A 12,679-nucleotide genomic window follows, 5' to 3' on the forward strand; every position below is an offset into this window, starting at 1 on the left:
ATTCTTCTAATTCTGATATGTAAGTCTCTTAGCATGCAACCAATTATTTTCCGCACTATATATAAAGGTTTTTACCTATTTATCTAAAATTGTGAAATATCTAGATCTCTTCAGATAATACCAATTTCCATTGGACTTGTTTATCTTGTATGACACTCAGTTCCCTTAAGATAATAAAAAAATAGCATTTGCTGAATTTTTATTTGCTTTCTATTAACTTGATTAATTTCCTTCCGATTTTTATTTTGTATACAAGTATGATGCAGGCTCTACCTACACCCCCAACAGAGGATAATAGGATGAAAAGAAGAAGAATACACTTAAATATTATAGGATTGAATTGAAACCAATTCTGTTTTATTCCCTATCTTCGATTTTTCTACCTATTTGTTTAATTTGTAACGGATTTACGTAGATCCCTAGGATTAAACCAAAATTTTGATGTATCGCTACATTTCTTTACTTATATGATAATAAAATTCAAAACGATGAAATATATTTCTATGTTATGTAACACATTTTTTTTATTTTTATACTCCAACTATGTAATTTCATACTTAAATATCTCAAGAATAATAATTAATAAAACCTTAAGTATATACAAAAATAAATTAAATAAATCCCTTTTAGTTATAATTGCTCCTGTTTTCCTTGCATTTTTTCTTTCCAAGTTCCTAATACCTAATCATTAAATTTTCTTTCTACTTTATTTGTTATAAATAATAAAAATTGTATAGTACCAAAGTATACTAGGTATAAGTAGGTACCTATTTATTGAATGAACCTAGTGTTTAGAATTTTGTGACTCTTGACTTTATGTTGTCCTTCGTACTTAATTTCTAAGTTAAGAAGAATGTTACATAAGTACTTCAATTTATTTTTATCAAACTTGTAAAATAATACTATTGTTTGTTCATTACGAAAACTCATAAGAATCGATCGTTATCTCGAATATGGTATGGTCGAAGTTTTAATTTTTAAATGAATAGGTATTATAGGTAACCATATCAAGTCGTTCTTTTGAACAATTTTATCGTATATAATATAGTACTATTTAAAAATTTAAAATATGAATTTATTACCAATAACCCTAAATCATAGCGTAGTAATAATTTCCCATTCCACTCGTTTGAGAGCGTGTAGGTATTACGAATAAGTAATCACATTGCTTACTATCGACCACATCATAACAAAAACGCAATCTAATCTTATGTGTACTTATATTATTACAAGAAACTAAAAACAGGCCTAAACAAAATTCAAGGTCAGACCTTGCAATTTACTGCGCAGTAGCTAACTGAAACTGCGCAGTGGCAACAATTTCATGTTAGCTTGTAAAAACTTAATCGGACGTTTGAAAATAACTATTGAAATAACTTGTTTATAAAGTAATAATTTTGTTAAAACACGTACCTTATTTTTCTTATCCTTGCGTAAGGCCCTCCTTATCCAATAATATAGTTAAATACCGGGCGATGACGGCACGATGTCGGATACCAAATTCCTCCCTGACTCTTCGACTGCCTATATCCATATTCCAATGATATTTTAATAATAATTACTTGCTTACAATTAGCCTATTTTTGTCTACTGCTATTACTCCTATACGGTACGACCTCGCTACCAGAGTACTTTATTGTGTCTGGCGGGGCGGACGGCTCTCACATCTATTTATACACTACCGGCAACGATCTGGAACGTTCTCGATGCAGTAAACACGATCAAATACAGAAGTCGGTCCAATACTGTACACGAACAAATGGACACAGATTCTAAATTTAGCAGCATACTAATTGCAGTTATTATCCTGCCATCTCATTCATTCTTAATAATTATACGATTTGTGAGAAAGAGACAAACTAAATGTTCTAGAAAGATCTTTTGCGCCTGCGTGAAATCTGGGAGTTGAAGAGTGTGGTGCTATACAAGGGAACGAGACAAAGGTATAGATGTGGAACTTTCTGGAATATATCTGCTGTAGCAATCAATATTGTCTTGAAACTGCAGTGGAATTTTTTAACCCTGATTAAATAAGAATGTTTTGTACTATGCCCATTTGCCCATAATGATTAAGTTAGTAAAAATACTTTCATAAACATGACATGACATGACATTCCTTTGTATGTAGGTATATTACCTAGGCATGTATATTTAATAACTTAATTTAGTCGTGTAGGTATATACCTATAATTACCTTTGTAGTAATTACCAAAGTCGTTAGAAAATCATCAAATAGGTAAATAAATCCTAAATTTTTTCGCGCAAAAAAAAGTACCGGTGTTCCCCTTACGGGCCATACTCATGTAGGTAAGCTTGAAAAAATTGTGCGCAAAAAGTACCGGTTGGCGATACAATAACCATATTCGAATATGATTCTAATATAACAATACTAGTTCAGTTAGTTTTCAAAGTAAGAGGTATATTGTTCGTAAGAATATAACATTAATATTTTAAAGAGGCAAAAAAATATTTGCTATTTTTGACTAGTGTCTTGTTTCTATTTCGTCAAAACAGTCATAATTGAACAACTATATGAAATCTGGGCTTGTACAGGTACGCCTAGGCGTCACTAATAAGATAAAATTGCGTTTCTTTCATGTTATGCAATACCTAATAAAAGTATGTATCTAAAATAAATATATATTAGGTATGTAAGTACTTAAGTACCTGCATAAGAGGAGTAAAAATTCTTGGGCAAATTCTATAATTATGTTATTGAAAAGTAAAATATTTTTTTATTTCATAATGTTGTGAAATACAACTCGAAATTTCATTTTACCTTACAACGTTACCAATGTCAGCATAAAAACGTATCCTGCTAAGTCTTCTCGGAAGGTAAAACACATCACTTAAACTTATAAAGTAATTCCAATGGCGAAGATTATTATTTACGTTTAATAAATTTATTAAAATGCTTTTAAATTATAAAAATCCAGGGTTGGTTAATTGCATAATGTTGTGTATTATGTATTGATCTGACGCATTCCAACATTACGTCATTTAATGACGGGTACATCATAAAACTATAATAAGAAAACTATGGAGTCACAGCCTAAAAAAGACATGACCTCATTTATTTTTCAATTTGGTGCAATTAGGCATATATAGTTGGTCAAACCAAATTGTCAGTAAATAAGAACAAAAAAAAACTATGCTCATCCTTTTCTTTAGGGTGCTAGTACTAGTGTAAGACAAAGATAGTATGATTCTCTCTGTCTATGTTTGAAATAAGACAGTCCTTAACCATTACGTATAAACCATTTTATATTATAAATTAGGTGTACTCAAATTTGGTCGCAAACTGTTTAGATGACAAAATTCAATCTTCTTGATTTTATTTAAATAAAATAAACGGAATTTAATAGAAGCTACCGACCAATCATCAATCTTACAATCTACGTTCATAGAAGCATTTAAAAGTCTATAATTAAAATTAATATTTATATAATGCACCTAACGCGATTAGGAATATCTCATTTAAAGAAACGTAATATAATTAAAGTAATGCAATTCGTTTTCCGAAGGTCGCCCATTATCGCTTAGAATTTATCAAGAACATTAGGTACTTTAATAAGTCTTATAGTTCAGGTATCTAATAGGTAGGTGTAGGTACACAAACCTCATGATGTTTCAGAAGTACAATTCTTTAGTTTGTTAAAATTTGAAGCGGGCCATCGCCATCTTTATGACGATCATTACGTTTAGTTCAGAGCCTGAGAGGCCTTTTAAGGAGGCTCTTCTTTACTGCCTACGCCGAGGCATCTTTTGACTCAGCGTTCGTACTACTTAACATTTTTGTACAGAATTTTTGCGAACGTTTTTTTGCGTCTTAATTTATATTTTAACTTGCTCTATGGTGTCTAAATGTGTCATACTCATACTCAAAGTGCAACTGTCTGATAATCAGATTAAATTCAAATAAACTCCTTATTCGACAACGTACAAAATCGGGACCTTTGACCCTCTTTTCGCATTTTATTCCAAACACCGTCACGGAGGATTAAAGTCACTAATATCCCCTGTACATTATGTGTCGAATTAAGTGTTAAATAAAAATTTGCTTATATAATTTACTTTTGCTTATATGGATACTTCATAATCATCATTGTTAATATGTATAAACATCCTTTTGCGTTTCACGGTTCAATTTGGTTTTATTTGGATAGGTCATACCATACTACAAATACCTTTAAATAACCAAACGACTTTTTAGGAGACGTAGAGTAGGTAGCGGTAGCCACCTGCAATAATATGTCAGGTACTCTTTGAAGGCCGCAAAAATAAATATGTGCCACGCTCTTATGACTACAAATAAGATCGTGTCAGATATTTTTGCGGCATTCGTTCGTTGTGTAACATTTTATTGCAGGTGACTATACCTAATGCCTACGTGACGTATCGCACATATTCTGCCCTCCGTTCCTTCACTAAGGACATGCTAAGGACTAAGTATAAAACTAAACAATAAGCCTCAGTAGGAGTCGTATCAATTTAGAAGACATAAGAGATATACAGAAAGGTCTGACTGAATACATGTTCGTAATTATACTCCTACAAACAAACTTGCATACGCACTACGTACACAGTAGCATGGGCCAAAAATAAACAAAAGAGCTGTAGAGAAAAGTGGTTGAGCTAGCAAAATGTTTCTAAATGTTTAATATCTACCGCATTGAAATTGGCTTTTACAAACTTCGTGGTAAATTAAGATAAAAAAGCCCATGTCGATTTATCTCAATTATACCCTACCAAATAATTATTATTGTTCAAATACATTCATTACTTTAATCTGAAATATCATAAGGCTATATAATACGCTGGCAACCAAAATAACACCCATCCCACCCCAGTACGGTGAATATTTATATACTTAGTTATCAAGGAATGTTTTACCAACGCTGGGATTTTGTAAGAATATGCATTTATTTTAAAAGCACGCGTGGTATATTTTGCCTTTGAATAGCTTAGATACCCACCCTTGGTTTACTGGATTATTATTAGTAACGGCAGCTGCCATTGCTTTTATAGAAATTACCCCAAAATCAGAACATGTATGGGGTACCGCGTACCGCATTGCTTATACTTTTTTCTTTCATCACGGTTAATTTTAGTATGATATGGATGTTTTTTATTCAATGAGATGAGAGAAATGATTTTTGAAGATTCTTACCTCATGGAAAGTGTCAGTGGAGCTGTTGTGGCATTACAACAAACATATCATTGGGTACTAGAATAGGGCAAATCAAAGCAATTTTATATAGGGAACTGTATTGAAAACAGAGCAGTTTTGCCTTACGCCATGCACTTACTATTTACTAAACTTTAGTATTAACTATATAATAGTAACTAAAGAATAAGGATACACATTTACTAAAGTTGTATTTTATTATCGTTGCTAATAGAGCAATCAGAAAGTCTGCACCGTCTTGGCGGTGGCAAATGTAACCTGGACTTGACTAGAGTGAGTCTCATACTTACTTAAAGGACTTGGCATGAAAACTTAGCGTGGTCAGACTACTGACTAGGCACTCATTGACAAGGCCATACTGGCCATAGTGAAGAAAAGTTGTTGGAGATCACGGGAAATATAAATGTCTATTGCTGAATAAATCTGTCTCGTGTTTCCTGTTGGAACTATTAGGGTCAGTGTTAAATAATTACAATAAAAGGTTTCGTAATGAGAAATCCTACCGATAAAGATATAAAATGTATAGAAGTATGTACCTAGTTGCAGAATAAATAAAATCGGTTTGTATTTGTACATCTGGCTTGTGTCACCCTCAGGTTTATTGTGTACAATACAATGTATGACGTCAACGTTATATTTTAGGGTTCCGTACCTTAAAAGGGAAAAACGAAACCCTTAAATAGGATCACTTTGTTGTCCGTCCGTCCGTCTGTCTGTCAAGCAAGACCCTTTTATCTCAGGAACACGTGGAGATATCGAGTTGAAATTAAGACCATATGCTCAGGTCTCTGGTCCCTTGAAACTGTGAAAAAAAAAACGGCCGTTTATGCCGCAAAAATAGTTATTTGTGCAACGAGAGAGGAAAGTTGGTTTTTCTTGCGAGTGTTTATTTTGAGTCCCGAGAAAGCGAAAGATTCTATAATTGGTTGGGTTGGGAAATTCTAAGGTAGAATCTTGAGCGTAGCGAGGGACTTAAAAACACGAGATGTAAAATAACTTTGCTCTCGTGTTGCACACATAATTTTTCACCTCAGTAGTGAGAACATATTAAAGGTTAAAATGTATTTCGAATTACACAGAGAAAAGTAATATAATATACGTACCTACCATACCATACGATACGATACGATACGATACGAAACGATACGATACGATACGATACGATACGATACGATACGATACGATACGATACGATACGATACGATACGATACGATACGATACGATACGATACGATACCATACCATACGATACCATACCATACCATACCGTACCATACCATACCATACGATACCATACCATACCATACCGTACCATACCATACCATAAAAAAATGTAATAAAAGTATGAAGTGGCAGTTCATGGCCTTCACTTAATTAAAAAGCTACTTTGTTTCACTCCCTGGAGTGAGGAAAGTCGCACTTTCCTCACTCCAGGGAGTGACGAAGTAGGCTTGTTCGAGCTGCTGAGGTGAAAACGTATATTTCGACACTCAAGGGAATCAACAATTATAGGGTACCCCGTTGACCTAGAACTATGAAATTTGGCAAGTACATATTAACGACATCATCACTACAAGTACAGGGGAAAATCTCAAAACAAAAAAATTGAAAAATATAAAAAAAAAAACTTTTTGTCAGAACCCTCGGTGGGCGAATCCGTCACGCACTTGTTTTCTGTCACGATGACGTTGGTGGTAAACAGCTGGTCTGTCGAACACATTCGCATGGCCCGAAGGCAAACTCAACTTGTTTTATGACAGCTCGTGACATGGCTATTAAGTATATGGCCAGATGGCCACGTTCGCGTTTGGGCAAATAGGTACCAACGTGGTACCAACCTAGGTTTGCGTTAAACTGTTACTATATTCAGGCAGGCGTATCATTAAATACTAAAAGCAGATATAGTAGTAGTAGTAGTAGTAGTAGTAGTAATCACTTGATTGTACACAACACAGGTTTACAAAAATAAATTATAGTAATGGAAGTACAAAGGCGAAACTATCCCTATAAGGGATCTCTTCCAGCTAACCTTCGAGTAGATGAGTGGAAAACTATAGCCAGGTCAGATAGACAAACTTACAGGATGTACAAATTAATATTTAAAAAAAGAAATAACACTAAAGATTAAAATACATACTAGCATACATACATACAATACTAAATATATATTATAATATATATAAATATCACAAGCGTAAGAAAATAAAAATAAAGGTTAGTCACGCTGATTGGAAAGCCAAAGCTTCTTCAGATTAGCCTTGAGTGACGCTACAGACTGGGACTGTTTGAGAGATATAATTAATACGAGTATGTTACCTAAGGCATTAAAAATAAATTTTAGTTAAAACTAGTTTTAACTATGAAATAAAACTATGAAAACGGATTATATCGCGTATATTGAATTTATAATACATCCCGACGTTTCGAACTCTTTACAGCGTTCGTGGTCAACGGGTGACACGAACGCTGTAAAGAGTTCGAAACGTCGGGATGTATTATAAATTCAATATACGCGATATAATCCGTTTTCATAGTTTTATTTCATGAGTAACTATCGCGGTAACCGAAGACAATATTAGTTTTAACTAGTGAAAACGCGTTTTTACCAAGGGTTTTCACTTATAACGGATTGAAAAAAACCTACAATTAATTACTAAAAATAACGACCCTGAAGTTTTAAATTAAAATTCGTTTAAGTACGGAAATAAGCAAAATAATCATGCATTTCAAATCCATTTTCAAACTAAAAAGGAAACGCTATGTATTTTTCCACGTTTTTCGTTATCAAATTCATGAACATTGCTCGTATTAGTACCTATGTACCTATAGACGACGCACGTAGTTGCTATGAAACTTGCTATTCAAATAGAAAAATCCATAACAAAAGGCATTCGATGACGATATCCTTTCTTTCATTTACCTACCGGTTTTGTATAACAAACAATGGACAATGACTACAATTCGTCGGTGGCAAACAAGCATACGGCCCGACTGATGGTAAGCAGTCTTCGTCGCCTATGGACGCCTGGCTACACTTGTTACCACTTGTGTAATTTCTTGCTCCAAAATTCAAGTAGGCTAAGTACAGGGTAGTTATTACCTACTTACGGGTAAATCACTTGATCACTCCCTAACAGCATTTATACGTCATTATGACGCCATAATTACGTCATTATGACGTCGCAGACGTCACTTTGCTATCTGGGCTGCTAAGCTATCGCAAATTTTCCGGTACGTAACGTATTTATTAAGGCATAACGACTATGTGTCGTGATTAGCAAAAAATAGGATAAATAATTTTTAAGAAAAAAAAAACCGACTTCAAATGCCGCTGAAAGTTCACTTATTGTTGATGGTGCACTCTTAGATTCCAGACAATGAAATAAAAAAGGCAGCATCTTTTGCCTAATAATGTAGAAAAGGAGGTAAAACCACCCACTTTTCTAGTAGCATTTCGTTTCTGTAAGGGTCGCAGTTCTAACCTAACCTAACCTACTTTTCTGATAGCATTTCGTTTCTGTAAGGGTCACAGCTCTAACCTAACCTACTTTTCTGATAGCAGTTCTGTTCTGTGAGAATCGCAGATCAAAACCCAACCACCCACCTAACCCACTTTTCTACCCACCCACACAACCCACTTAACCCGCATTTCCGGGTCCGGATCAGAGTCCGGGTCCAAGTTTGGGTCAGAGTTCGGTCCGGGTCCGGGTCCGAGTTGGGGTCCATGTTCAGACCCGGGTCCGGGTCCGAGTCCGGGTCCATGTTTAGGTCTGGGTCCATAAGGAAGAGAACAAATCGCCAAACGTGAACTATGTGTCATTGAAGAGTTCCATTCTGATCATTATCAGTCATCAAATGTCACTTTTTTAAATGTAAATGCTGGATTTGTTGATAAGAAAACAAAAACTACTATAAGTATGCCTTTCACATTTGAGGAGTTCCCTCGGTTCCTCGTGGGTCTCATCATCAGAACTCGAGCTTGACAAAAATATGTCTTAAAAACTTAAGTTGCTTAACAAACATAAAGAAGAGGACAAATCGCCAACCGTAAACTATGCGTCATTGAAGAGTTCCGTTCTGATCATCATCAGCAGTTCCACTTCATCAAATGTCACTTTTTAAAATGGAAGTGCTGAATTTGTTTATAAAAATACAACAATCACTATATGTATGCCTTTCACATTTGAGGAGTTCCCTCGATTCCTCATGGAACCCATCATCAGAACTCGAGCTTGACAAAATTGTTTATTGAAAACCTAACTTGCTTAACAAACATAACGAAGAGGACAAATCGCCAAACGTGAACTATGCGTCATTGAAGAGTTCCGTTCTGATCATCATCAGCAGTTCCACTTCATTAAATGTCACTTTTTAAAATGGAAGTGCTGGATTTGTTTATAAAAATACAAAAATCACTATATGTATGCCTTTCGCATTTGAGGAGTTCCCTCGATTCCTCATGGATCCCATCATCAGAACTCGAGCTTGACAAAAATGTTTCTTGAAAACCTAACTTGCTTAACAAACATAACGAAGAGGACAAATCGCCAAACGTGAACTATGCGTCATTGAAGAGTTCCGTTCTGATCATCATCAGCAGTTCCACTTCATCAAATGTCACTTTTTAAAATGGAAGTGCTGGATTTGTTTATAAAAATACAAAAATCACTATATGTATGCCTTTCGCATTTGAGGAGTTCCCTCGATTCCTCATGGATCCCATCATCAGAACTCGAGCTTGACAAAAATGTTTCTTGAAAACCCAACTTGCTTAACAAACATAACGAAGAGGACAAATCGCCAAACGTGAACTATGCGTCATTGAAGAGTTCCGTTCTGATCATCATCAGCAGTTCCACTTCATCAAATGTCACTTTTTTAAATGTAAGTGCTTGATTTGTTGATGAAAATACTAAAATCACTATATGTATGCCTTTAACATTTGAGCAGTTCCCTCGATTCCTCATGGATCCCATCATCAGAACTGCTTTTTGACAAAAACGGGACCAATCTGTATGTATATACTTACAATCAAAAAAAGAATTTTCAAAATCGGTCCAGAAATGACGGAGTTATGGAGTAACAAACATTAAAAAAAAAAAAAAAATACAAAAAAAAAAACATACAACCGAATTGAGAACCTCCTCCTTTGAAATCTTGAAGTCGGTAAAAAATAAATTGCACCATGTATAACCATTTTTCTAAAACTAATGAAAATCGGTACCCAACTGGGTAAGGGTGGGACCACATGATGACTTGTTTCCAATATTTTTGCTCATCACACAATTACTAAATGCCCTTACCGGGATTCGAACCCAGGACCATCGGCTTCACAGGCAGGGTCACCCACTAGGCCAGACCGGTCGTCAAATAATTTTAATATTAACAAATAATTTTCTGGCTAAAAGTTAGTTAAAATTTCTATAATAAGATAGTCTCTATAAGAGTCAGAGGCACGAGGCGACATATCAAAGCGTTCGAATGCGAAGACGGAGCAGCAGCAGGAATCCTGTACTGAAAATACTAAAGATACCTCAAGATATATACATATAGGGTAAGCTGGTCTAGGACTACGCACGTAATGTTCTAAAACTTCTAAAGAAATGCTAATGATAAGATTGATAAGTAGGTAATTAAACTTGCCATTATTCCATGTACATATAATTTAATCATCTTTCATAAAGTGACATAAAAAGTAGTAGAAAAACTAAGATAGTTTTCTAATAATAATAACAAATAACAAAAATGGGAATTGCGTACTCTTACAAGCCCTATTGGATAAAAGTACCTACGCGTTAACACCGATAAAAGCACTACATTATTTTACTTGCAGAGATCACAAAATGATTCTCTTTGACCCTCTTAGTCCCTGTCAAAGAAAATTATCTAAGGCTTGTAAAAGCTGTGAGTCACAGCTTTTACAAGGAGCTTTGGAGACTATTTTTGGCACTTTCTTATACGTAAAAACCCCCTCGACGGCATGCTTGTATGGAAACCTACTCATCAAAGTATCTGACTTTGCTGTCTGGCGCGTAGATTGTGAAATAAATCCATTCCAGCGCATGGAAGAGGGACAATATCCCCGAGCGGTACAAAAGGTGATTCAACGTTTGGAATTTGGAGAAAAGCAGGTGACATATGTACGGCGCTCGTTAACACCTGCAGCAACTGATCAGATGTTAAACATGAGGGCTGCTTTATTTTGTACCAAGTCAGCAGCTGCCTGGAAAATATGTGCCTCAATAACTGTACTTGGCTGAAGTTGTTAAACGATTGTGCAATTTGCTCTTCGTGAGATCTTTGGTTGGAAAATGGAAAATTATTCATCGACATAAAAACTTCCTGTACTTATAAATAACTTTTTTTATAAAAAAATTACAGTAAGTATTACGAACGAGTAGGTAGGGTAGGACACACGGTGTCTTTACCGCTGATTTGCTGTAAGAATCTGCCTCTTATTACTCCTGAGCAATAACAGTAGCCAGTATGTATCCAAAAAGCAGCAATGCAATTGTAAATATACAGGCGTCATGGCTCAAAAAGTACAGTTTCATCTGGCTAAATAAGTATCACGCATGGGCGTCGCCAAGGGGGGTAGATATAAAAGTTGTCACTAAATGTATGCCCTCCACCTCCCCTTGGCTATCGGCCATATAAAGTGCCTAATTGCCTATCAGCTGGCGACGCCCTTTTGGTATCACGTAAGGTATCATAATATTCATAATCGTCACGGTTGCTGTTACATATTTTAATTTTTAGGCATGTCCAGGTACATAAGTTAACTTTACTATGCGTGTTATTTACAATGAAAATGTTCGTGATTGCCAAGGGCCTAAGTATAATTTAATTTCATCAGTCTAATCCAAATCTAATTTCACTTATATTGCAGGGTTTGTATATTTAATAGCCTTTAATACAAGCGGGAGTATTTTTCTAACAATTACACTTAGAAATGAACGTGATGAACTGGACTCCTTCTTAAAAGAGTGGCTAGGTAGATCACTGGATAGTATGGTATGTAGATCAGTAGGCAAAGAAATTGGGGGAAGGCCTTTTCCCAGCAGTTGGAGACGGCATGCTCCAAATAATAATAATATTAATGGAGTTATAAAGAGATATTATCTTATATTTTGAGGTTACAGCTTACAATACAACGCATTTATAGAACGGCGCCTAGGTAATAAGAACAGTTGGAGGTTACGCTAATTGGTGCGAAACTAATCATCCGTAGCAAATAAACTTTTTACTACAAAATACTTTTCATTGAGACAAAACACCGAACCCAGTTAACAAGATGTCTACTCTACTCAGTAAGGATAGGCAGTAATCACGGAGTGTTGCATTTGAGAGTGTAAAAGTAATAAAATATAACAAAATACATATCTATACATCTTATAAAACAAAGTCCCCCACCGCGTCTGTCTGTATGTCTGTATGTTCGCAATGAACTCAAAAACTACTGAACGGATTCTCATACGGTTTTCACCTATC

The 12,679-nt window shown here is 35.1% G+C and overlaps 2 protein-coding genes across 2 annotated transcripts in view; both read left to right on the forward strand.

Moving 5' to 3' along the window:
* Window positions 1-12,679, forward strand: part of LOC134743088 (guanine nucleotide-binding protein-like 3 homolog) — a 172,410-nt gene that overhangs the window by 137,270 nt on the left and 22,461 nt on the right. The window lies entirely within an intron of this gene.
* Window positions 1-12,679, forward strand: part of LOC134743085 (ATP-binding cassette sub-family D member 3) — a 96,390-nt gene that overhangs the window by 41,793 nt on the left and 41,918 nt on the right. The window lies entirely within an intron of this gene.

The sequence above is a fragment of the Cydia strobilella genome, chromosome 7 (assembly GCF_947568885.1).
Source record: "Cydia strobilella chromosome 7, ilCydStro3.1, whole genome shotgun sequence".
NCBI classification, from domain to species: domain Eukaryota; kingdom Metazoa; phylum Arthropoda; class Insecta; order Lepidoptera; family Tortricidae; genus Cydia; species Cydia strobilella.